At 43.9% G+C, this 23,595-nt stretch overlaps 1 protein-coding gene across 1 annotated transcript in view; it reads left to right on the forward strand.

Annotated features, from left to right (window-relative positions):
- The window catches only part of INAFM2 (InaF motif containing 2), a 184,561-nt gene that overhangs the window by 89,870 nt on the left and 71,096 nt on the right, over positions 1-23,595 (forward strand). The window lies entirely within an intron of this gene.

The following is a 23,595-nucleotide window of genomic DNA, read 5'->3' on the forward strand; positions in this document are numbered from 1 at the left end:
ATAGATAACAAAAACCCATTTCACAAATATATATATATGTCATATATAATTAGAGATGAGCGAACACTAAAATGTTCGAGGTTCGAAATTCGATTCGAACAGCCGCTCAATGTTCGTGTATTCGAATGGGTTTCGAACCCCATTATAGTCTATGGGGAACAGATACTCGTTAAGGGGGGAACCCAAATCCGTGTCTGGAGGGTCACCAAGTCCACTATGACACCCCAGGAAATGATGCCAACACCTCTGGAATGACACTGGGACAGCAGGGGAAGCATGTCTGGGGGCATCTAACACACCAAAGACCCTCTATTACCCCAACATCACAGCCTAACAACTACACACTTTACACACTCAAAAAAACCTCTATCAAAGTGGGAAAATACCTGGAAACCTTCTTTACTCCCAAAATGGATGGACACAAACCCCAATTTAAGCTCAACAAACAGTAACAACCACCCCTTTAAATCACGTTCCCCATGACAACCACAAATGGAATAGGCAATGGGAATTCCAAAAGCCCTCACCCTTAACTGTCATTTTGAGTGTGTGTGTGTGTGTGTGTGTGTGTGTGTGTGTGTGTGTGTGTGATGTGGTAAGACCTTCCAAAATTCACTTTTCTAGCACTTAACATGAGCCCTTCCAAACAAAGTTACAGGACCTTAAGCTGAGCTACCAGCAGAGATTGAGGCCCTTGGCATGAGTAGAGCCTTGCACCAGCAGTGTTTTTGGCACTTAGGGTGAGTTGAGCCTTGTACCAGCGTGTGTCCCTTAACATCAGGCGAGCCCTAAGTTCTGCACTTTGCACAAAAGTTCAACATTAACCTTAGTAGCCTTAGTAGGCCTGACAACCAGGAACAGGTCTTGCAATGGCTGTCGGATAACGCTTAAAGCACATTGTCCACCAGCCAGTCAGCCTCTACCTCCTCTTACCCAACAGTCTTGTCCTCCTTCCACCCAAAATTCCCAATCTTCCCAGAACAATAACCCCAACTGTCCCTGCTCCCCAGAGCTGTTCTCCCTTCCTTTGACTGTACCGCAACCTGCCCCTCCATTTTGCGATTCCACGGACCTAACAGACGAGTATCTGTGTCCAGATGCTCAAACACTAGAGTCTCCTCCATTCCATCTCCGGTCGATTTGGTGGCGGATGACCAGCAACCCACCCTCATCGACGACGATGAGACGCAGTTGCTGTCAGGGCAGCCAGTTGACATGCGCATTGTGCAGGAGGAGGAGGCGAGACAGGAGTTGGAAGAGGAGGTGGTGGACGACGAGGACACCGACCCCACCTGGACAAGGCGGATGTCAAGCTGGGAAAGTAGTGTGGATGTTGAGGCAGGTGCAGCACCAAAAAGGGTAGCTAGAGGCAGAGACATGTCCAGAGGCAGAGGTCAGCTGCTTTGCCGAAGCCAGGCCAGACCCGGAATGTCCGAAGATGTTCCCTTTTGTACCCAGCCCAGAAAAACTCCCCCATCGAGGGCACATTTCTTGAAGGTGTAGAGTTTTTTCAAGGAATGCGCCGAGGACAGATATAGTGTCGTCTACACAATTTGCCTCTCGAAATCAAGTAGGGGCCCTGAGAAGAGCAACCTGTCCACCACTTCAATGCACCGTCATTTGGAATCCAAGCAATGGAATCAGTGGCAGGCAGCAACGGCAGGACAAACGTTGCCCGCCGTTCATGCCACTGCCTCTGCTCACAGTGCTGGCGATGCACTCCAGAGGACGAGCCAGGACATCACTTCATCTGCCTCTGCCACTTTGTTGACTTCTCCCTCATTCTCCCCTGTTTCTGTCTTATCTCCTTCTCCTGCACCATCAAAGGCACCATCAGGCGCTTCTTTACAACAACCCACCATCTCTCAGACATTGGAGCGCCGGCAGAAATACACCGCTAACCACCCACCCACGCAAGCCTAGAACGCCAACATCGCTAAACTGCTGGCCCAGGAGAGGTTGGCGTTCCGGCTTGTTGAAACTCCCGCCTTCCCGGACCTGATGGCAACTGTGGCACCTCACTATGCCGTCCCTAGCCGTCACAACTTCTCCCGGTGTGGCGTCCCCGTCTTGCACCAGCACGTGTCACTCAACATCAGGTGGGCCCTTAGTTCCGCGCTTTGCTGCAAGGTCCACTTGACCACCGACACTTGGACAAGCGCCTGTGGTCAGGGATGCTGCTTATCTTTAAGGACAGGCAGGGTGAATGTGGTGGAGTCTGGTCCCGGGGTGCAAACTGAGGTACCCTATCTCCTCTCCCAGGCCAAAATTCATGGCAGGAGTAGACTGAAACCCTACGACGCTGCAACCTCCACCCCAGCTACTAGCGGCAAACGCTAAAACACTGGTGTGGGGAGACGTCAGCAGGCGGTGCTGAAGCTCATCAGCTTGGGGGACAGACAGCACAGTGCCTCCGAGGTCAGGGATGCCATCCTGGCTGAGATGGCATTTTTTTTCCCTGCTACACCTGGGGCCTGGCATTTTTACGCCTGTGATAATGGCTGGAACCTGGTAGCGGCTCTGGAGCTTGCCAGCCTCCAACACGTTCCATGTTTGGCCCACGTCTAACCTAGTGGTGCAAAGTTTTTTGAAAACATACCCAAATGTACCGAAGCTACTGTTGAAAATGCGGCGCTTGTGCGCCCACTTTTGCAAGTGCACAGGAGTCGCTGCTAGCCTAAAAACACTCTAGCAAGGCCTACATCTGTCCAAACACAGGCTGTTGTCCGTCATTCACACACGCTGAAACCCTACAATACCATATCTTGAGCAGGGTGTGTGAGCTGCACAGACCTTTGATGGAGTTCCATCTACAAAACCCAAGGGTTCCTCAAAGTCAGCTCCCAAAGTTTCTGCACCATGAGTTTCCAGGGGTGGCAGAGTTATGGCTAGGGGCAGAGGCATGGATAGGGATGATGTCTAGGGGCAAAAGCAGTGTGGATGTGGAGGCAAGCTAAGCAGGAAAAACTGGGGGTACAAGCTAAGGCATGGACTGGGGTGATGTCTAGGGGCAAAAGCAGTGTGGATGTGGAGGCAAGCTAAGCAGGAAAAACTGGGGGTACAAGCTAAGGCATGGACTGGGGTGATGTCTAGGGGCAAAAGCAGTGTGGAAGTGGAGGCAAGCTAAGCAGCAAAAACTGGGGGTACAAGCTAAGGCATGGACTGGGGTGATGTCTAGGGGCAAAAGCAGTGTGGATGTGGAGGCAAGCTAAGCAGGGAAAAAGGTGGCTAGAGGCAAAGGGATGTCCAGAGGCAGAAGACAGCTGCATGACAGAAGCTAGACCTGAGCCAGCAAGGCCCAAGATGCCCTCTTTTCTAGCTTCCTTAGAAAAATTCCCCCATCGAGGCCACGTTCCTCGCTGGGGGAGATCATTTCTAAATGTATAGGTCGAGGACAAACTGAGTGTGGTTTACACACTTTGCAATGCGACTCCCCATCTCCCAGGCCTTTCATTCCAGGCTAAAGTACAGCACAACCCACCCACATGCCCAAGGCTTCAACGGCCTCATCTCAAAAATTCTGGCCCAGGAGATGTTGGGGTCCCAGCTTGTGGACACTCTGCCCTTTTTGGGCCTGCTGGCTACGGCGCCACCTCACTGTGCCGTCCACACCAGCACTTTTCCCCAAACATGAGGCGGTCCCTAAGTTCAGCGCTTTGCCCAAAAGATCCACGTGACCAGCTACGAATGGACAAGTGCATGCGGACAGGGACGCTACCTTTCAATCTTGGCACAGTGGTTGAATGTACTTGAGGCATGGACCGGGTCGCAAAATGTGGTGGACTGAACTGTCTCCCCACACAACATTCCCGGGAGGAGGGCTGAAACACCACCCTCCTCCTCCGCTGTTAAATTGACCCCAGCTACGAGCTGGAAACGCTGCAACACTGGTGTGGGGAGATGTCAGCGGGCCGTGCTGAAGCTCATCAGCTTGGGGCCAGACAGCACACTGCCTACAAAGTGAGTCATGCCATCCTCGATGAGACGGCAATGTGGTTTTTGCCACTGCACCTGGGCCCAGGCATGTTGTCATGTGTGATAATGGCCGTAACCTGGGATTGGCTCTGTAGCTTGGCAGCCTGCAACATATTCCATGCCTGGGCCACGTTTTTAACTCATTGCTGCTAATCTTTTGAAAAAGGTACCCCAATGTTCCTGAGCTACTGGTGAAAGTGTGGCGCTTGTGCGGATAGTTTTTAAAGTCTATAGTTGCCGCTGCTAGCCTCTATGCACTCCTACAACTCCTGTACCTGCTGGAACAACGGCTGTTGTGCGACGTCTCCACACTGCTGGCACTAAACATATCATGTGTTGAGCAGAGTGTGTGAGCAGCACAGACCTTTGATGTAGTTCCAACTCCAAAACCCTCGGGTTCGTCAAAGTCAACTCCCTCAGTTGCTCAACCATGAGTGGCCATGGGTGGCAGACTTATGTGAAATCCCATACCATCCATTGCACTGGACACGAAACATTAGCATGCGCTCAGCACAACTTCGGATATGGCAGCTGCGTTAAGCAGGGTGCAGGGTACAACACAGACCAGGCCCGAGCACCAGGAACAGGTGTTAGAAATACTGCAGCATCCGCCATTTCCTTCCAATTTTGGGGTTTTGGACCCGCCACCGACTTGTCTGGACCTAAGTGGGGATCATGAGACACAGTTGCCATCAGGGCAAGCTGTGGTCATGTGCGGTTTGCAGTAAGGGGCCAGTGCGCAATTAGAAGAGGAGTTGGTGGATGACGAGGCCACCGACCCCACATGGACAGGGGTGATGTCTAGGGGCTAAAGCAGTGTAGATGTAGAGGGAAGCTAAATCAACAAAAAACCTGGGTAGAAGCAAAGGCATAAACTGGGGTGATGTTTAGGGGCTAAAGCAGTGTAGATGTGGAGGGAAGCTAATTCAACAAAAAAAAAAAGGGTAGAAGCAAAGGCATAAACTGGGGTGATGTTTAGGGGCTAAAGCAGTGTAGATGTGGAGGGAAGCTAATTCAACAAAAAAAACAGGGTAGAAGCAAAGGCATAAACTGGGGTGATGTTTAGGGGCTAAAGCAGTGTAGATGTGGAGGGAAGCTAATTCAACAAAAAAAACAGGGTAGAAGCAAAGGAATAAACTGGGGTGATGTTTAGGGGTGAAAGCAGTGTAGATGTGGAGGGAAGCTAAGCAGCAAAAACAGTGGGTAGAAGCAAAGGCATGCAAAACTCTACCCTGTTGGAAGACTTATTCCTAGGTCTGGAACACGTTAATGGCCCCCCTGGACAAATTACTGCCACTCAGGGGCCTAGTGTCACCAGGAGGGACAAGTATAGGCGCATGTTGTGGGAATACCTGGCCGACACCAGCTCTGTCCTCTCCGATCCCTCTGTGCTCTACAGCCTACACTTATTTTCTCATCTTTTTTTCTGCACTGCACATCTCTTGCCTGCTTCCTTTGGGATCTTACAAGTGGTGGTCCACTTCCAAAGATGGTAATTTCACTAGACAGTGTAACGGGAGTAGCTGAGGGATCGCTGTCTTAACCACTTTTTGGCACAAAATTTACTTCCAAAGCCAAATATGGTGCAAGTATATGATGCAAGGACACCTACACACCTATCTCTGACACATTGGGGAGTTCACCCTCATGCGCCCTTTTGGCCTGCACCATCATGCGCCTCTTCCCAGCCACTCCACATTTCCCAAGCTTTTCATTGCAGGCAGAAGTACAACACAACCCACCCCCATGCCCAAGCCTTTAACAGCCTCATCGATAAACTGCTGGCCCTGGAGATGTTGGTGTTTGTTTATGCTTCTGGAGACCCAGGCCTTCCGTCAGCAGATGGCAGCTGGGGCACCTCCCTATGCTGGGCCTAGCCGTTACTACTTCTCTTGGTGTGCTGTCCCCGCCTTGCGCCTGCATGTGTCCCATAACATCAGTCGGGCCCAGAGCTCTGCGCTTTGCTGCAAGGTCCACTTGACCACCGACACATGGACAAGCGCCTGTGGTCAAGGATGCTGCAGTGCTTATCTTTAATGACAGGCAGGGTGAATGTGGTGGAGTCTGGTCCCCGGTGCAAACTGGGGTGGCCTATCTCCTCTCCCAGGCCAAAATTCATGGCAGGAGTAGACTGAAACCCTACGATGCTGCAACCTCCACCCCAGCTACTAGCGGAAAACACTGTAACACTGGCGTGGGGAGATGTCAGCAGGCCGTGCTGAAACTGATCAGCTTGGGGGACAGACAGCACAGTGCCTCCGAGGTCAGGGATGCCATCCTGGCTGAGATGGCATTTTTTTTTCCCTGCTACACCTGGGGCCTGGCATTTTTGCACCTGTGATAATGGCTGGAACCTGGTAGCAGATCTGGAGCTTGCCAGACTCAAACACGGTCCACGCATGGCCGACGTTTTCCAACTTGTTGGTGCCATGTTTCTTTGAAACCTACACCATTGTGCCTGATATACAGGTCAAAGTGGGGCCATTTTCGTAAGTGAGAACTAGCCTCTGCTAGGCAGAAAACATTCAGAGCACACTCCTCTCATCTTCGCACCGTTGGCTGGCGGAGGAAGACGAGGGGGTTGATGTCCCTGTCCCACACGAGGCTAGAGGGTGCACTTCAGTGCATCCCATTGCTTCACCACAAATGGTGTGAAGGGGAGTGGAAAATGGAGGAAATGGAGAGTGACCCTTACAGTTGGGGCCAGCAAAGGCATGCCAAGTAACACACTGGCACACATGGCTGACTTCATCTTGGGTTGCTTTTCAACACATATTTCACATCATGAAGAACAAATAATACTGGATTTTTACAAGCCTCGAACCCCGGTCTAGGTCTAATGTCTGTTCCTTTCTTATATTAGGGGAGAGGGAAAAATTACTTCAGTGATACGTTTAGCGTACATAGACTGACTATTAATGTGTATCCCACTTAGTGTTGTTAGGGTTACACACCGTCACAACCTGGCTAAAGCTTCTATAGCTGTTAATAAAGTCAACATAACTTTACGGTATCCAAAAAGACAGCTGGTACCGACAGAGAGCAAGACAAATGTCAACCAAAGCTGTGAGCTCTGAACACCCAGCAGTAGCAAAAATTGTGGGTGCACGTAACCCCAATATATTCTTTGAATTACCAGTCAGAAACTGGCACTATATAGCAGTAGCAAAAATTGTGGGTGCACATAACCCCAATATATTCTTTGAATTCCCAGTGAGACAATGGCACTATATACCAGTAGCAAAAATTGTGGGTGCACGTAACCCCAATATATTCTTTGAATTCCCAGTCAGAAACTGGCACTATATACCAGTAGCAAAAATTGTGGGTGCACGTAACCCCCATATATTCTTTGAATTCCCAGTGAGACAATGGCAATATATACCAGTAGCAAAAATTGTGGGTGCACGTAACCCCAATATATTCTTTGAATTCCCAGTCAGACAATGGCACTATGTACCAGTAGCAAAAATTGTGGGTGTATATAGCCCCAATTCTATTGCTAGGGGACTTGCAGGGTATTTATGAGGTGAAGGTGGGGGGGCACACCGTTGGAACGGGGATTTGGGGTGTATATATGGGGTATACGGGAATACACTGTCAGTGTGTTCCATTCAGGATCCTGGGAAAGCTGAGTTGCGGCGATTGAGCCCGTCAGTGCCACGTTACACTGACAAGCTTCTCCCTGGAATTGAAGTTATATGTAAGCCCAATATATTCTTTGAATTCCCAGTGAGACAATGGCACTATATGGCAGTAGCAAAAATAGTGGGTGTATATAGCCCCAATCCTATTGCTAGGGGACTTGCAGGGTATTCCTGGGGTGAAGGTGGGGGGGCACACCGTTGGAACGGGTATCGGGAGTATATATCGGGTATACGGGAATACACTGACAGTGTATTCCATTCAGGATCCTGGGAAAGCTGGGTTGCGGCGATTGAGCCCGTCAGTGCCACGTTACACTGACAAGCTTCTCCCTGGAATTTAGCTCTTACAAGAGCTGTTGTGGTTGTCTTCTCCTTCCTATCCTAGCCTGTCCCTGCCTACCCAGAATCTAAGCCCTAGCTAACTGGACGGAAACCTCCGTCCCCGGTGAATTGCAAGCTCAGAATGACGCGAAGCTGGGCGTCGCTGTTCTTTTAAATTAGAGGTCACATGTTTTCGGCAGCCAATGGGTTTTGCCTACTTTTTTCAACGTCACCGGTGTCGTAGTTCTTGTCCCACCTACCCTGCGCTGTTATTGGAGCAAAAAAGGCGCCAGGGAAGGTGGGAGGGGAATCGAGTAATGGCGCACTTTACCACGCGGTGTTCGATTCGATTCGAACATGCCGAACAGCCTAATATCCGATCGAACATGAGTTCGATAGAACACTGTTCGCTCATCTCTATATATAATCATTCCATGATCTCCAGTTATCTACTGTCCTATCTGCCTAACTAGTCACCTGATATTTCCCTTATTCTCTATTATCAAATTACCTACTTCATATTTATTATCCATCTATCTCATATCTACTATCTATCCCATATCTATCTCATATCTACTATGTATCTCATATCTATCCCATATCTATCTCATATCTATCCCATATCTATCTCATATCTATCCCATATCTATCTCATATCTATCCCTCTAGTCTAATCTATATGTTGTAAATCCATCTATGTCATATATACAGTTAGGGCCAGAAATATTTGAACAGTGACACAATTTTCGCGAGTTGGGCTCTGCATGCCACCACATTGGTTTTGAAATGAAACCTCTACAACAGAATTCAAGTGCAGATTGTAACGTTTAATTTGAAGGGTTGAACAAAAATATCTGATAGAAAATGTAGGAATTGTACACATTTCTTTACAAACACTCCACATTTTAGGAGCTCAAAAGTAATTGGACAAATAAACATAACCCAAACAAAATATTTTTTTTTTCAATATTTTGTTGCGAATCCTTTGGCGGCAATCACTGCCTTAAGTCTGGAACCCATGGACATCACCAAACGCTGGGTTTCCTCCTTCTTAATGCTTTGCCAGGCCTTTACAGCCGCAGCCTTCAGGTCTTGCTTGTTTGTGGGTCTTTCCGCCTTAAGTCTGGATTTGAGCAAGTGAAATGCATGCTCAATTGGGTTAAGATCTGGTGATTGACTTGGCCATTGCAGAATGTTCCACTTTTTTGCACTCATGAACTCCTGGGTAGCTTTGGCTGTATGCTTGGGGTCATTGTCCATCTGTACTATGAAGCGCCGTCCGATCAACTTGGCAGCATTTGGCTGAATCTGGGCTGAAAGTATATCCCGTACACTTCAGAATTCATCCGGCTACTCTTGTCTGCTGTTATGTCATCAATAAACACAAGTGACCCAGTGCCATTGAAAGCCATGCATGTCCATGCCATCACGTTGCCTCCACCATGTTTTACAGAGGATGTGGTGTGCCTTGGATCATGTGCTGTTCCCTTTCTTCTCCAAACTTATTTCTTCCCATCATTCTGGTACAGGTTGATCTTTGTCTCATCTGTCCATAGAATACTTTTCCAGAACTGAGCTGGCTTCTTGAGGTGTTTTTCAGCAAATTTCACTCTGGCCTGTCTATTTTTGGAATTGATGAATGGTTTGCATCTAGATGTGAACCCTTTGTATTTACTTTCATGGAGTCTTCTCTTTACTGTTGACTTAGAGACAGATACACCTACTTCACTGAGAGTGTTCTGGACTTCAGTTGATGTTGTGAACGGGTTCTTCTTGACCAAAGAAAGTATGCGGCGATCATCCACCACTGTTGTCATCCGTGGACGCCCAGGCCTTTTTGAGTTCCCAAGCTCACCAGTCAATTCCTTTTTTCTTAGAATGTACCCGACTGTTGATTTTGCTACTCCAAGCATGTCTGCTATCTCTCTGATGGATTTTTTCTTTTTTTTCAGCCTCAGGATGTTCTGCTTCACCTCAATTGAGAGTTCCTTTGACCGCATGTTGTCTGGTCACAGCAACAGCTTCCAAATGCAAAACCACACACCTGGAATCAACCCCAGACCTTTTAACTACTTCATTGATTACAGGTTTACGAGGGAGACGCCTTCAGAGTTAACTGCAGCCCTTAGAGTCCATTGTCCAATTACTTTTGGTCCCTTGAAAAAGAGGAGGCTATGCATTACAGAGCTATGCAAAAAGAGTAAATCTATCTACTTATCTATCTATCTATCTATCTATCTATCTATCTATCTATCGATCTCCTATCTATCTATCTATCTATCTATCTATCTATTTATCTATCTATCTCCTATCTATCTACCTATCTATCTATCTATCTATCTGTCTATCGATCTCCTATCTATCTATCTATCTATCTATCTATCTATCTCTTATCTATCTATCTATCTATCGATCTATCTCCTATCTATCTATCTATCTATCTATCTATCTATCTATCTATCCCATCTATCTCTTTAACCCCTATGTATCTAATTATCCTTTTATATATCTCATAGCTAATTATCTATCTATCTATCTATCTATCTATCTATCTATATTTTTCTGTCCAGTTAACTAGCTTCCCCATATCTGTATATATTTATCTATCAATCTATCTATCTATCTATCTATCTATCTATCTATCATCTATCTATCTATCTATCTATCTATCTATCTATCTATCTATCTATCTATCATCTATCTATCTATCTATCTATCTATCTTTCTAGGTCATATCTACAGTATCTATCTATTTATCTATCTATCTATCTACCTCTATCTATCTACATCTATCTATCTATCTATCTATCTATCTATCTATCTATCTATCTATCTATCTATCTCTATCTATCTATCTATCTCTATCTATCTATCTATCTATCTATCTATCTATATATCTATCTATCTATCCACCTATCTAATACCTTCCTATCTATCTCTCTACCTACCTATTCAATCTACCTATCTATTCTATCTATCTATCTATCTATCTATCTATCTATCTATCTATCTATCTATCTATCTATCTCATCTATCTATCTATCTATCTATCTATCTATCTATCATCTATCTTTATTCTATCTATCTATCTATCTATCTATCTATCTATCTATCTCATCTATCTATCTATCTATCTATCAATCTATCTATCTATCATCTATCTATCTATCTATCTATCTATCTATCATCTATCTTTATTCTATCTATCTATCTATCTATCTATCTATCTATCATCTATCTATCTATCTACCTATCTTTATTCTATCTATCTATCTATCTATCATCTATCTATCTATCTATCTATCTATCTATCTATCTTTATTCTATCTATCTATCTATCTATCTATCTCCTATCTATCTATCTTTATTCTATCTATCTATCTATCTATCTATCTATCTATCATCTATCTCCTATCTATCTATCTATCTATCTATCTATCTATCTATCTATCTATCATCTATCTCCTATCTATCTATCTATCTATCTATCTATCTATCTATCTATCATCTATCTCCTATCTATCTATCTATCTATCTATCTATCTATCTATCTATCTATCTATCTATCATCTATCTCCTATCTATCTATCTATCTATCTATCTATCTATCTATCTATCTATCTACAGTATGGGTGCCTTTTTCATTGTGCAATATGACACATCATTGCTGCCCAGTATATAAAGCCTGGACCCTGCCATCGGCAGTGTAGGGACTGCATCACCTTTACAAGGTTGAGGCTGTTACAAGTGCTTATAATGAGCGTGAGGTTGGTTTTTGTGACTCATGTAACAGTTTGTGGTGTCGTGACTATCTTGAGGCTTTGCTGGAACATTCAGCGTTGGTTTACTCAGCGCCTTTATTGTTCCTGTACTAAGACAACATAATAGGGCTCTGCTAAGATCCACATCAGAGGCTGTTTGCAGATTCTGTCACATGTGATAGGACAAATAGAGCTACATGTATCTCTGTTTTACCCATCAACATGACGGATATCTTGATGGCTCTGTTCTTGTAAGCTGTGTGCTTGCAAGCAGGTAATCCTGGTTTTGGCCTTGATAATTTTGTTAGTCCGTTGTTTTAGGTCTTTCCTTCCCAGAATGCACAGCATAGAGGGAAGACTACTTGGCGGAACCTAATAGACCATATTGCAAGTCAATGGTGTCTGTCAAAAGCCAGTGGTGTATATGGCTGATCTGTATACAGTACCAGTATATATGTCACGGTGTAGTATGGGTTAAGGGGATATTGTCACTCCTTGGGGAGAGACCACCATATAGGTGTGTGGAGACTTATTAAGCCTTTAGCACTCCACTTCGCAAAGGACCATGAGAAGAATATGCAAATCTGTCTTCCATGATGTAATTAGGAAGTCAGCTGCTGCCTCAGTATTGCAAACCAATAGAGTGCGCTCACTGGAATGTGCAAGCCTGTCTTCCCTGATGTAGTTAGGAAGACAGAATTCCAGTGAAATAACCCAATAATGGTTGCTCCCTTTTGCATCATGCTCGACCTTCCAAGAGGCCTTTGTTTTGCAATGACGCTGGGATTATTACCAGGTATAGTCTCTCAATCGAGGACGGCCGTTTCGATGTACTTGCATCTCATCAGCTCGATGTAGAGAGGATTATAACCTGGTAGAGGTGAGAGGCTTAGACAGGGTTAAGTGTGGTCATGCTCTGTATAGTCAGTACAGCCAGGGCGTATCATCTATAGTTACTTTGTATAGGGCGGGTGTAGTTATTCTATTGCATGTCATACTCACAATAACATAACCAGTAATGTATATTGGCTCATACATTATGAGTCAAATAAACCTTTTTACTAGGTTCACTTGTAAGTTGAAATGAACTTTTACATGACATCAGACATAGGATAGTTGTCGTTTTTTTTGTATTTAAACTACATGCTATCCTTGGTTTAGGCGACCTTATCTAATGTTAGTTCAGATGTTTTATTGCTGTCACGCCCTGTTATATGATAATTATGATTGTGCAGACCGAAGCACTAATATACTGATGTAAGCAAATATAAATCACCATTACTATGATATTAAGGAACAGGTCTCTGATCTTTGACACTATCAGGTCAACTCCATAACTAGCTCCATACTGTCTAGTGAATCCAGACCTTGTGGAAAAATACCGAGAAAGCGATTTCCACAACCAATGCGGTTTTGAAATTACAGCATGTCAATTACAGTGTTGGCCAAAAGTATTGGCACCCCTGCAATTCTGTCAGATAATACTCAGTTTCTTCCAGAAAATGATCACAAGCACAAACTCTTTGGTAATATCTTCATTTATTTTGCTTGCAATGAAAAAACACAAAAGAGAATGAAAAAATGTCAAGTCATTGATCATTTTACACAAAACTCCAAAAATGGGCCGGACAGAAGTATTGGCGCCCTCAGCCTAATACTTGGTAGCACAACCTTTACACACAATAACTGCGCACAACCGCTTCCGGTAACCATCAATGAGTTTCTTACAAGGCTCTGCTGGAATTTTAGACCATTCTTCTTTGGCAAACTGCTCCAGGTCCCTGAGATGTGAAGGGGGCCTTCTCCAAACTGCATCAAGAGATCTCTCCCCCACAGGTGTTCTATGGGATTCAGGTCTGGACTCATTGCTGCCACTTTACAAGTTTACACTTTACCCCGTTAGTTACACCCCTGTTTGGTATACTGTATATGAGTAGTTTGCTTACTAGATTGTTCTAGAGTGTCCTTACCGGATTTTTTTTTTCTTGCTAATAAAACCTACAGAAATTTATATGTAAAGGAAGTCTACTGCCACCAAAATGACTTCTAAAGCAATTGTGTACATCTATTTTGTGCCAAAGCGTTATCTTGCTGATGCGCTTCATTACAAGTTTCTTACCATTTTGTTGCTGCTTATCCAGTGCTATCCCTGTAAGTAGCCAACTGTGCTGTTGCTTCTGACATTGACACTGCTTCTTGCTGTGTCTGCTTTTTCTGATCTTCTCCTCCCACTGTTAGAGACAGAAGCATGGCGTGCAAGGAAGCTGTAGGATTATAGAGTAGAGTAGTAGAGTGTAGAAATATAGGAAAGAATCCTAGTCTCTGGGAATGGTAGATCAAACAGGTTGTAGATAGAATGTAAGATAAGGAGAAAGGCACATATTTTGGAGTATCCAAGGTGTACGTGGTGATTCATAGACTGTGCATCAGTATATAATGAGAGAACATCCAGTGCAGTGGGAAGGGGTAATCACACACTCCTCAGCATCAGTGTCTGTCAGCACAAGAGAAGTGAAATCTATGGGTTGTAGAAACAGATTCATCCAGGAATAAAGCTGTACTAATACATGCAAGCTAAAGTTGGCATAAAAACCTCATAACTAGCAAGTATCACTGAAAGGCACACCCTTGCAGTAGCCAAAAACATTGTGTTTCTGCAACATGGGGCCTTTAGAAAAATGTTTGGATGAGACAGGACTGAGCTTCAACATCAAGACCCATGATCTTTTCATTACACCTCTGAAGTGGCATCATGAGATGTCCTCATGAGAAAAGTAAAAAACCAGGAGTAGGTTACAAATTTTAGAAAATGAGGACCGCAGCCTGAAACTTAGTACAACTTTTTGAAGATAACTACTAACATATGTAAAAACATTTCTTTCCATGTCAAATTTGTCCATAGTCTTTAAAGCGAACCTCCAGTTAAAAACAAATTCTCATAAATGAATAGTTCAATTAAATATAAGAAACTTTGTAATATATCTTATTAAGGAAATTTGGTTCCTTCCCCACTTATTAAGCTGTTCTCCAGCTCATGTTCAGTCTGAGTACTGGTTTACATTATATCATTCTCCATATTCAGCTTCACACATAGAGTTCTATGTGACAGAGTGAGATTCTCCTGCAGGCTTGTTAATTGATTTATTGCCTCATTCTGTGCACTCCTAGCCTCTTACCTACAACCTAGCAGTGTTAAAAATCAAGGAATAGCAGAGTGTAACAGCAGCAATTATTTAAGTGTCTTTTTATCCCCCTCCCCTCTTCATAGACTAAAATGTAGAAAGTAACTGCCGGAAAAGTGGAGAAGAAAACAGATTTATTTAATAAGATATACAGTGTTGGCCAAAAGTATTGGCACCCCTGCAATTCTGTCTGATAATACTGATTTTCTTCCAGAAAATGATTGCAAGCACAAACTCTTTGGTATTAATATCTTCATTTAATTTGTCTTCAATGGAAAACCACAAAAAGAATTGTCAAAAAGCCAAATTGGATATAATTCCACAGCAAACATAAAAAGGGGGTGGACAAAAGTATTGGCACTGTTTGAAAAATCCCTAGATGTGGACGGAAAAGAAAAATTGATGAGAGATTTCAACACAAGATTGTGCGGATGGTGGATAAAGAACCTCGACTAACATCCAAACAAGTTCAAGCTGCCCTGCAGTCTGAGGGTACATCAGTGTCACCCCGTACTATCCGTCAGCATCTGAATGAGAAGGGACTGTATGGTAGGAGACCCAGGAAGACCACACTTCTTACCCAGAGACATAAAAAAGCCAGGCTGGAGTTTGCCAAAACTTACCTGAGAAAGCCAAAAACGTTTTGGAAGAATGTTCTCTGGTCAGATGAGACAAAAGTAGGAAAAGGCATCAACATAGAGTTTACAGGGAAAAAAAGAGGCCTTCAAAGAAAAGAACCCGGTCCCTACAGTCAGACATGGCGGAGGGTCCCTGATGTTTTGGGGATGCTTTGCTGCCTCTGGCACTGGACTGCTTGACCGTGTGCATGGCATTATGAAGTCTGGAGACTACCAACACATTGTGCAGCATAATGTAGGGCCCAGTGTGAGAAAGCTGGGTCTCCCTCAGAGGTCAGGGGTCTTCCAGCAGGACAATGACCCAAAACACACTTCAGGTCAGCACTAGAAAATGGTGGTGAGAGAAAGCCCTGGAGACTTGTAAAGTGGCAGCAATGAGTCCAGCCCTGAATCCCATAGAACACCTGTGGGGGAGAGATCTCTTGGTGGCAGTTTGGAGAAGGCCTCCTTCACATCTCAGGGGGGACCTGGAGCAGTTTGCCAAAGAAGAATGGTCTAAAATTCCAGAAGAGCCTTGTAAGAAACTCATTGATGGTTACCGGAAGCGGTTGTGTGCAGTTATTGTGTCTAAAGGTTGTGCTACCAAGTATTAGGCTGAGGGGGCCAATACTTTTGTCCAGCCCATTTTTGGAGTTTTGTGTAAAATGATCAATGATTTGACTTTTTTTTCATTCTCATATTAATACCAAAGAGTTTGTGCTTGCAATCATTTTCTGGAACAAACTGAGTATTATCTGACAGAATTGCAGGGGTGCCAATACTTTTGGCCAACACTGTATTATAAAGTTTTATATTATAACCTGTACTATTCATTTATGAAAATTGGTTATAACTGGAGGTACACTTTAAGATAAATTAGTAGACTTGCCTCTTGCCCTAAGGAAAACCACAGATGCACCATTGATTTTTTTCCTGACAACACAAATCTTCTACGCTTCTAGCTGAATTGGGTCACCTGTTACCTTGTGCCATGAAAAATAAAACCACTGTCTCAGAATTTGCATTAAGTTATTTTTATAGTCACGAACCCAAGGATATGTATAAATGAAATGACAACAGGGAAGCTTCAGTTGCTGTAATCACAATAGAATTTTATTAATATGCTTGGGAAACAGATATATAGAGAAGGATAAAGGGATAGTGAGTATCATTAGGTAGACGTATATACTGAGCTGAGAGCTATAGGTCTATTACTTGTCTTTTCCTTGCTTAAAGTAGGAGGAAGAATCGTGACTTCCTTCTTGGCCTCCAGAAGTTTGTTGACCACGGCCATGTTGTCCTCCAGTCTGACCCTGTCCTACTTGGCATCCACCACTCTGCTGGCCACTGCTCTGATTCTGTCCTTGTTGGTGTTTATCCCTATTCTGGCCAACGCTCTGATCCTGTCCTTGTTGGTGGCTACCACTGTGCTGGCTAGCACTCTGATCCTGTCCTTGTTGGTGTTTACCACCATGATGGTGTCCACCAGTCTCATGGCTGCTGCTCTGATCATGCCCTTGGTATCCACCACTATGCTGGCTATCACCCTGACCCTGTCCTGCTTGGCATCCACTACCCTGATGGCTGCTGCCCTGATCTTGTTGTTGTCCGCTGCGTGTCTGGCGGGTGCTGGTGGTGGTTTGTCCAGCATCTTGTCCACATCCTTGGGTTTGTTTGCCACTTTGGCTCTGCTGACTACTGGTCTGGCTTTGGCTGCTTGTTTGGCTTGTGGTGCTCTATAGAAAGAAATAGAAGTTGTATTTAGGGAACACATATTGTAGACACAAAGCCAACCCTTGAAGACTTGGCCTAAGAAATTCAAGACTATACACTAGCAATATATGGTGCCAGTTCATACTAGTGTTTTACATGTAATACCAGTTTGATCAGATTTACTTACTGAGGTCTGTTGGTTGCCAGAGGCCTGAAAAATAATGATATTGAGATTAAATTTAAAGATAAATTGCCATAAATATTGTGTAGACCCAAACTGCACATATAATCTGTATATCATATCTATATCTATGTAGCATATGTTCAAAAGAAATTCAAGATTGCAAAGAGGTTCTACTTTTTCACAACAGTGCCATTCTTGTCTACTGGCTGGTTCTGGTATTGCAACTCAACCATATATACTTGAACTACAATGTATATTACTGTATTATCCATGCTGCTGTAACACACTGAATTTCCCCATGGTGGGACTAGTAAAGGATTATCTTATCTTATGAGTTAAATCTTTGCCCCAAGTGTAGGAAATCCTAGCTAAACTACATATGGAGAAATTATCTGAAACCTTTTAGTATTCTAAACAACCATTTACTTAATAAATGTAATAAATCTTGCTTTTTTATAATAAGATAAATCCTTCATCTTACCTTCTTGGAGGGGTTTGGTGCTGAAAATAAATAAAAAGAGGGTAAATATACTGGTCCAGGTCATTGCATACAGCTAAAGATTAATGGCGCCTTAGATTGGTGGGGTCGATTCTCAGTACACCTACTGATCAGATGATTGAAGGGGTTGAGTGAGGTTTGCAACCTCTTCATTGTTTACCAGGCACAGCGCCATATATTGTATTCTGGCTGTGCCTGGTATTGCAACTCAGTCCTTTTCAATTAAATGACTCTGACTCTGTGACTGATGGATTTGATGTCCAGCGGCATACTATAGGGTAGAGGTAGGAAACCTTGGCTCACCAGCTGTTGTAAAACTACAACTCCCAGCATGCATACTCGCTCTGCTGTTCTTGGAACTCCCATGGAAGTGAAAGGAGCATGATGGGAGTTGTAGTTTCACAGCAGCTGGAGTACCAAAAGTTCCTTACCCATGCTGTAGGCCATCATATTAAAGTCTTGGGAGACCCCTTTATTCTCATTTGGATTGAAAGCCCATAATGATTCCAGGGACCTTACCTCCGTCCATTTCTTTGGTTGGGGTTTATAGGATCCTGAAGAGGATGTGTAGAGTAAAAAGCTGCGGAGAAATGAATAGATGCTTAATAACTAGTGCATGCTTCATTCATATTAATATTCTTATGGTTCATGGTGCACGTATATGGATGCATAGCTAATCTGACAAGCTCCATAGGAAACATGGTGGTAGACTATAGATGGGGAATGGATTGGGGTTACTGTAACCGCCTCTAGTCATTGATAGATTGGTTGATATAGAGTCATATATTGTTTATGTTAGCATTATATATAAAGTATATTGTTACAATTCCATCATCTTTCCTTCCTCCTCTGTCACTACTTGATGCTATATAGTAACTAGTCTTGTAAACCTTGGATTATATCCCCTGACATCTGTCAGTACAGAATCCTATGCCTGACAGCTCATATAATGTGGGTGTATGGCTGTTCCTTCTATTACATCGTTTAACACTTGCTTACCCAATTATATCTTTACCTTTGATGTCAGATCTGACATCTGGTGAAAAGCCACCATGATACTGAACGTTCACAAGCCACTTAAGTCTAATTTATTGGTTATGCTTCTGTCTATATGAGATACAGAGTGATAACCCCCTACAAATGAGATATTACTGATTTAAAGGGGACAGTTCTAAGGCATCTTTTCTTATAGCTTTCTGCTAAAGCCGTTCCTCTGTTATTCCTCCTGAATATGGATGAATAAATTGACAACTGGGTGCTACCATTCCTCTTAGGAAAGGGGGGTTCCTGCACAGTTTAGAATTGACAGCACTTATTGGACAATGTCAGATTGTGCAGGGACACCCCTCAACAGATAACCCCCAACTCTAAGCTTATGTATGAATTTCTAGGAGGAGTAACAGAGGAACAGAACAACAAAGAAGTATTCTAGAATTGTTATTTCATGAAGGTTTACATGGCTAAATAGTTCTCTTAAGAGCAGGTAAGTTCACCTTAAAGTATAGTTTTAGTATACTTATATTTAGTTAGTATACAGTCACGGCATGCATGTCAATCCTCCTCTTCACCATGTTTATGCTTGAGAGGGTCCCAGCCACTTACCATGTATCACCTACGGGTAGGTGGAGGCGCTATAATCTGTCCTATACATTTTTGAAAATTTGCCTCAATAAGGTCTGCATGGATTAGACTGATCATACATATGAAACAGCTGTTTCTCACAACTCTTCACATACACATGCACACTCGGCTTGGCCAAGCATTCATGAGTACTGAATGGGGAGAGGGGAATAAGTCGCTGCAGGATTCCTTTTGCCCCGATTTATCTCCCTTCAAAGGATTGGGCAGCTGCCCTTTCCTGGGATGTTGGGTTGCATCCCATAAATATTGCATGCTCAGCCATTCCTGCAGAAACCAGCAAGATCAGCAGAATCTCAGAAGTCCCTGTAATAGTATAATCTCTAGACATCTGCTTTAACCTATTATTTTCTATGTAGATCCAGAAGAACATCCAATAAACAGACAAGCGCCCTGCAGAAAGGTTGACCGGTCTACTACGGGAAGAAGTCACTTACCTTGGGCAAGCAGCAGTAGATTGTGAGTTTTGACCGTCCACCTGCCTCTATTTATACTGGAAGAATAGGTGGATCTGAACAGTATGGAATCCAGCCCAACCAAGGTGTGGTCTTCAAGGCTTCTCTGACATAAATATAATATAGTGTGATGTGTAGAAGACTCATAAAAAATAATAGCTCGGCCAAGACAGAAATGGAGCATCTGAAATAAGCCGCAAGTTAATAACAATAATTTCAGTTGTGAGATAATTACTATGATTATTACATAGGAGGCTTTGTCTTATACGGAGACAGGACTCCTTATAGGTTTCTCAGGCAAATAGTGGAAATGACATTTACAGGAGGTTAGTGAGACAAGATTAGTGAATAAGATGGAATACTGAAGACCAAATAGCAAGATGTGGCTTGTGCCCAAGAATAACTCATAAATCTATAGAGTTTTACAGTCAAGCAATATGTTAGGTCAAGTTATAATCATATATATATATATCAATGACTAGATCGGTTGTCTTTGCAAAACTTATAAAAACTTCAGTAAGGCCAGAAATATTTGTAAAGTTTTTATGAATGTATGAAATGTGGGGAAGGTAGCCCATTAGAAGCCGTGGTGCAGACCCTAAACAACCAAGACAGGGACACAAAATATGCAGAAAACCGGTTTCTTTAGAAAATAAAAATAAATAAACCTTGACTTCAGGCATAAAATGAGCAAAACAAAATACAGCCTTAACTTCAGGTAAAAACAAAATAAAAACCTGCTCGTCTGAGCAACTAACTAAACAGTAATGTTAACCTAACTATACATGTGGCTTATTACTAGCCACATGAACAAAACAATTACAACTTTGTCTCACCGGACTCAGGGTTACAGGACAAAAATAAAAACCTGCTCGTCTGAGCAACTAACTAAACAGTAATGTTAACCTAACTGTACATGTGGCTTACTACCAGCCACATGAACAAAACAATTACAACTTTGTCTCACCGGGCTCAGGGTTACAGGACAGACCCAGCCACCTCCTTTCACTCCAAGGATCTGCCTTGGAGTGCAGAATCTGAAGCCTTTTTCTGTCCCAGAGCTGGAGCTGAAGCCTACTGAAGACCTGCACTGAACCACACATAAGTTAAAAACCTGGGGGAGATATAGCGAGATTCTTGCACCAAGCCAGTCACCTTCTCACAGAATATAAAAACAGGATCAAACACCTATGGATTTCCCACTTATGCTTTAAAGGGATATTTGTATGCCTTGGCAATTCTCCAGGACACAGTCCCACCCCATCCTCGCTCTGCGGGGCATTGCAATGGAGCTCCATTCAATGACTTTCTTGTACAGCCACCCTCCATAACCCATTATGCAGGGCACACAATTAAAGGAGCCTCTTCATTCTAAGGGTTTTTCTCTAAATTAAAGAGGTTTTCTCATGAACATAACCATATCTAAATTTGTAGATAATTAAAAAATTTTGGAAATATAAATAAGTTTAAAAAATTTGCAGTTTTAAAGATTTTCTCAAAAATTCTCAGTGGTTACAATCTGTTTTCTTGATGGATATGGATATGGCCATGAATGAAGGAACTTCCTATGATCTGGGTCTTGCCAGAAACCCAGCCGTGTTCTTTTCTCCAACCCTTAAGAAGAAACTTAGTAGCATTTGACAATCCCAGCATCTGAAAATAAAAGGCTATGCCTGTGAACCAGCGCTGTGTGGCCAACCATGACACCACTAACTCCCAAAGGTGCAACAGAAACTCAAGAGTAACTTCCAAACACAAGCGATCTGCTGACGCAACATCTTGGCCATGCACAAAAGTGCTATTTCACGTATTGAAGTATTGCTACCAAGTGGGTGGGGATGCAGAGGACCTAACAAAGGACATCAGATGGGGGCCACCAAGGTCTACATGAGTGGAGTGCAAGGTTGGCCTTCCAAGTCCAAGACTGGATGGGCCTGCTGGAGCTCCTACCAATAGAAATAATATAAATGGCCAGGCAGAACATTATTCACCCCAAGAACATGACAAGCTCAGAACCAAATATTCTGTTCCAGGCAACACAAAACTAAATGTCGCAGTAAACCCAGGACCAGAGGGGACGAGAAGGACATCAGATTCATGGCATCACCACTGACAAGTTATCCTTCCAGGAGCAGACCCTGCAGTCTCTAAAATGATCGTCCCAGATCTCATCCACTGACACTATAGGGAAAAACCTCAATAATGTAAGGTTTCTGCACAACCCCACAGAACTCCAGAGTTCCACCTGCAGTCAGAAGGCATCCTCCTAAGGGGTCTCATGCCCAGCAAAAGGTTTTCCACAAAAAAATCTTGGTTTCCACAAAAAAATTGTCACTTTTTATGTCTTGTACGAGGCATAGTAAACGTGGGGCAATGTCTCTCTGTCTGTCCTTTACAGACATCCAAATGCCTGAATCATTGGATGGCAAATTTATCACATAGGTAAATTGTGTGTCTGGGAAGGTTGTTATAAAGGTCCTGATCTTGTCGCCGAAGCCCAATAGAAGTGATAGAAGAGCGCTATATCCAGCCCCAGTTTCAGGAGCGATAGGAGAGCGCTATATCCAGCCCAAGTTTCAGGAGCGATAGAAGAGCGCTATATCCAGCCCCAGTTTCAGGAGCGATAGGAGAGCACTATATCCAGCCCCAGTTTCAGGAGCGATAGAAGAGCACTATATACAGCCCCAGTTTCAGGAGTGATAGAAGAGCGCTATATCCAGCCCCAGTTTCAGGAGCGATAGGAGAGCGCTATATCCAGCCCCAGTTTCAGGAGCGATAGAAGAGCGCTATATCCAGCCCCAGTTTCAGGAGCGATAGGAGAGCGCTATATCCAGCCCCAGTTTCAGGAGCGATAGAAGAGCGCTATATACAGCCCCAGTTTCAGGAGTGATAGAAGAGCGCTATATCCAGCCCCAGTTTCAGGAGCGATAGGAGAGCGCTATATCCAGCCCCAGTTTCAGGAGCGATAGAAGAGCGCTATATACAGCCCCAGTTTCAGGAGTGATAGAAGAGCGCTATATCCAGCCCCAGTTTCAGGAGCGATAGGAGAGTGCTATATCCAGTCCCAGTTTAAGGAGCGATAGGAGAGTGCTATATCCAGCCCCAGTTTCAGGAGTGATAGAAGAGCGCTATATCCAGCCCCAGTTTCAGGAGTGATAGAAGAGCGCTATATCCAGCCCCAGTTTCAGGAGTGATAGAAGAGCGCTATATCCAGCCCCAGTTTCAGGAGCGATAGGAGAGCGCTATATCCAGCCCCAGTTTCAGGAGCGATAGGAGAGCGCTATATCCAGCCCCAGTTTCAGGAGTGATAGAAGAGAGCTATATACAGCCCCAGTTTCAGGAGTGATAGAAGAGCGCTATATCCAGCCCCAGTTTCAGGAGCGATAGAAGAGCGCTATATCCAGCCCCAGTTTCAGGAGCGATAGGAGAGCGCTATATCCAGCCCCAGTTTCAGGAGCGATAGAAGAGCGCTATATACAGCCCCAGTTTCAGGAGTGATAGAAGAGCACTATATCCAGCCCCAGTTTCAGGAGCGATAGGAGAGCGCTATATCCAGCCCCAGTTTCAGGAGCGATAGAAGAGCGCTATATACAGCCCCAGTTT

Source organism: Leptodactylus fuscus, chromosome 7, assembly GCF_031893055.1.
Source record: "Leptodactylus fuscus isolate aLepFus1 chromosome 7, aLepFus1.hap2, whole genome shotgun sequence".
Lineage (NCBI taxonomy): Eukaryota > Metazoa > Chordata > Amphibia > Anura > Leptodactylidae > Leptodactylus > Leptodactylus fuscus.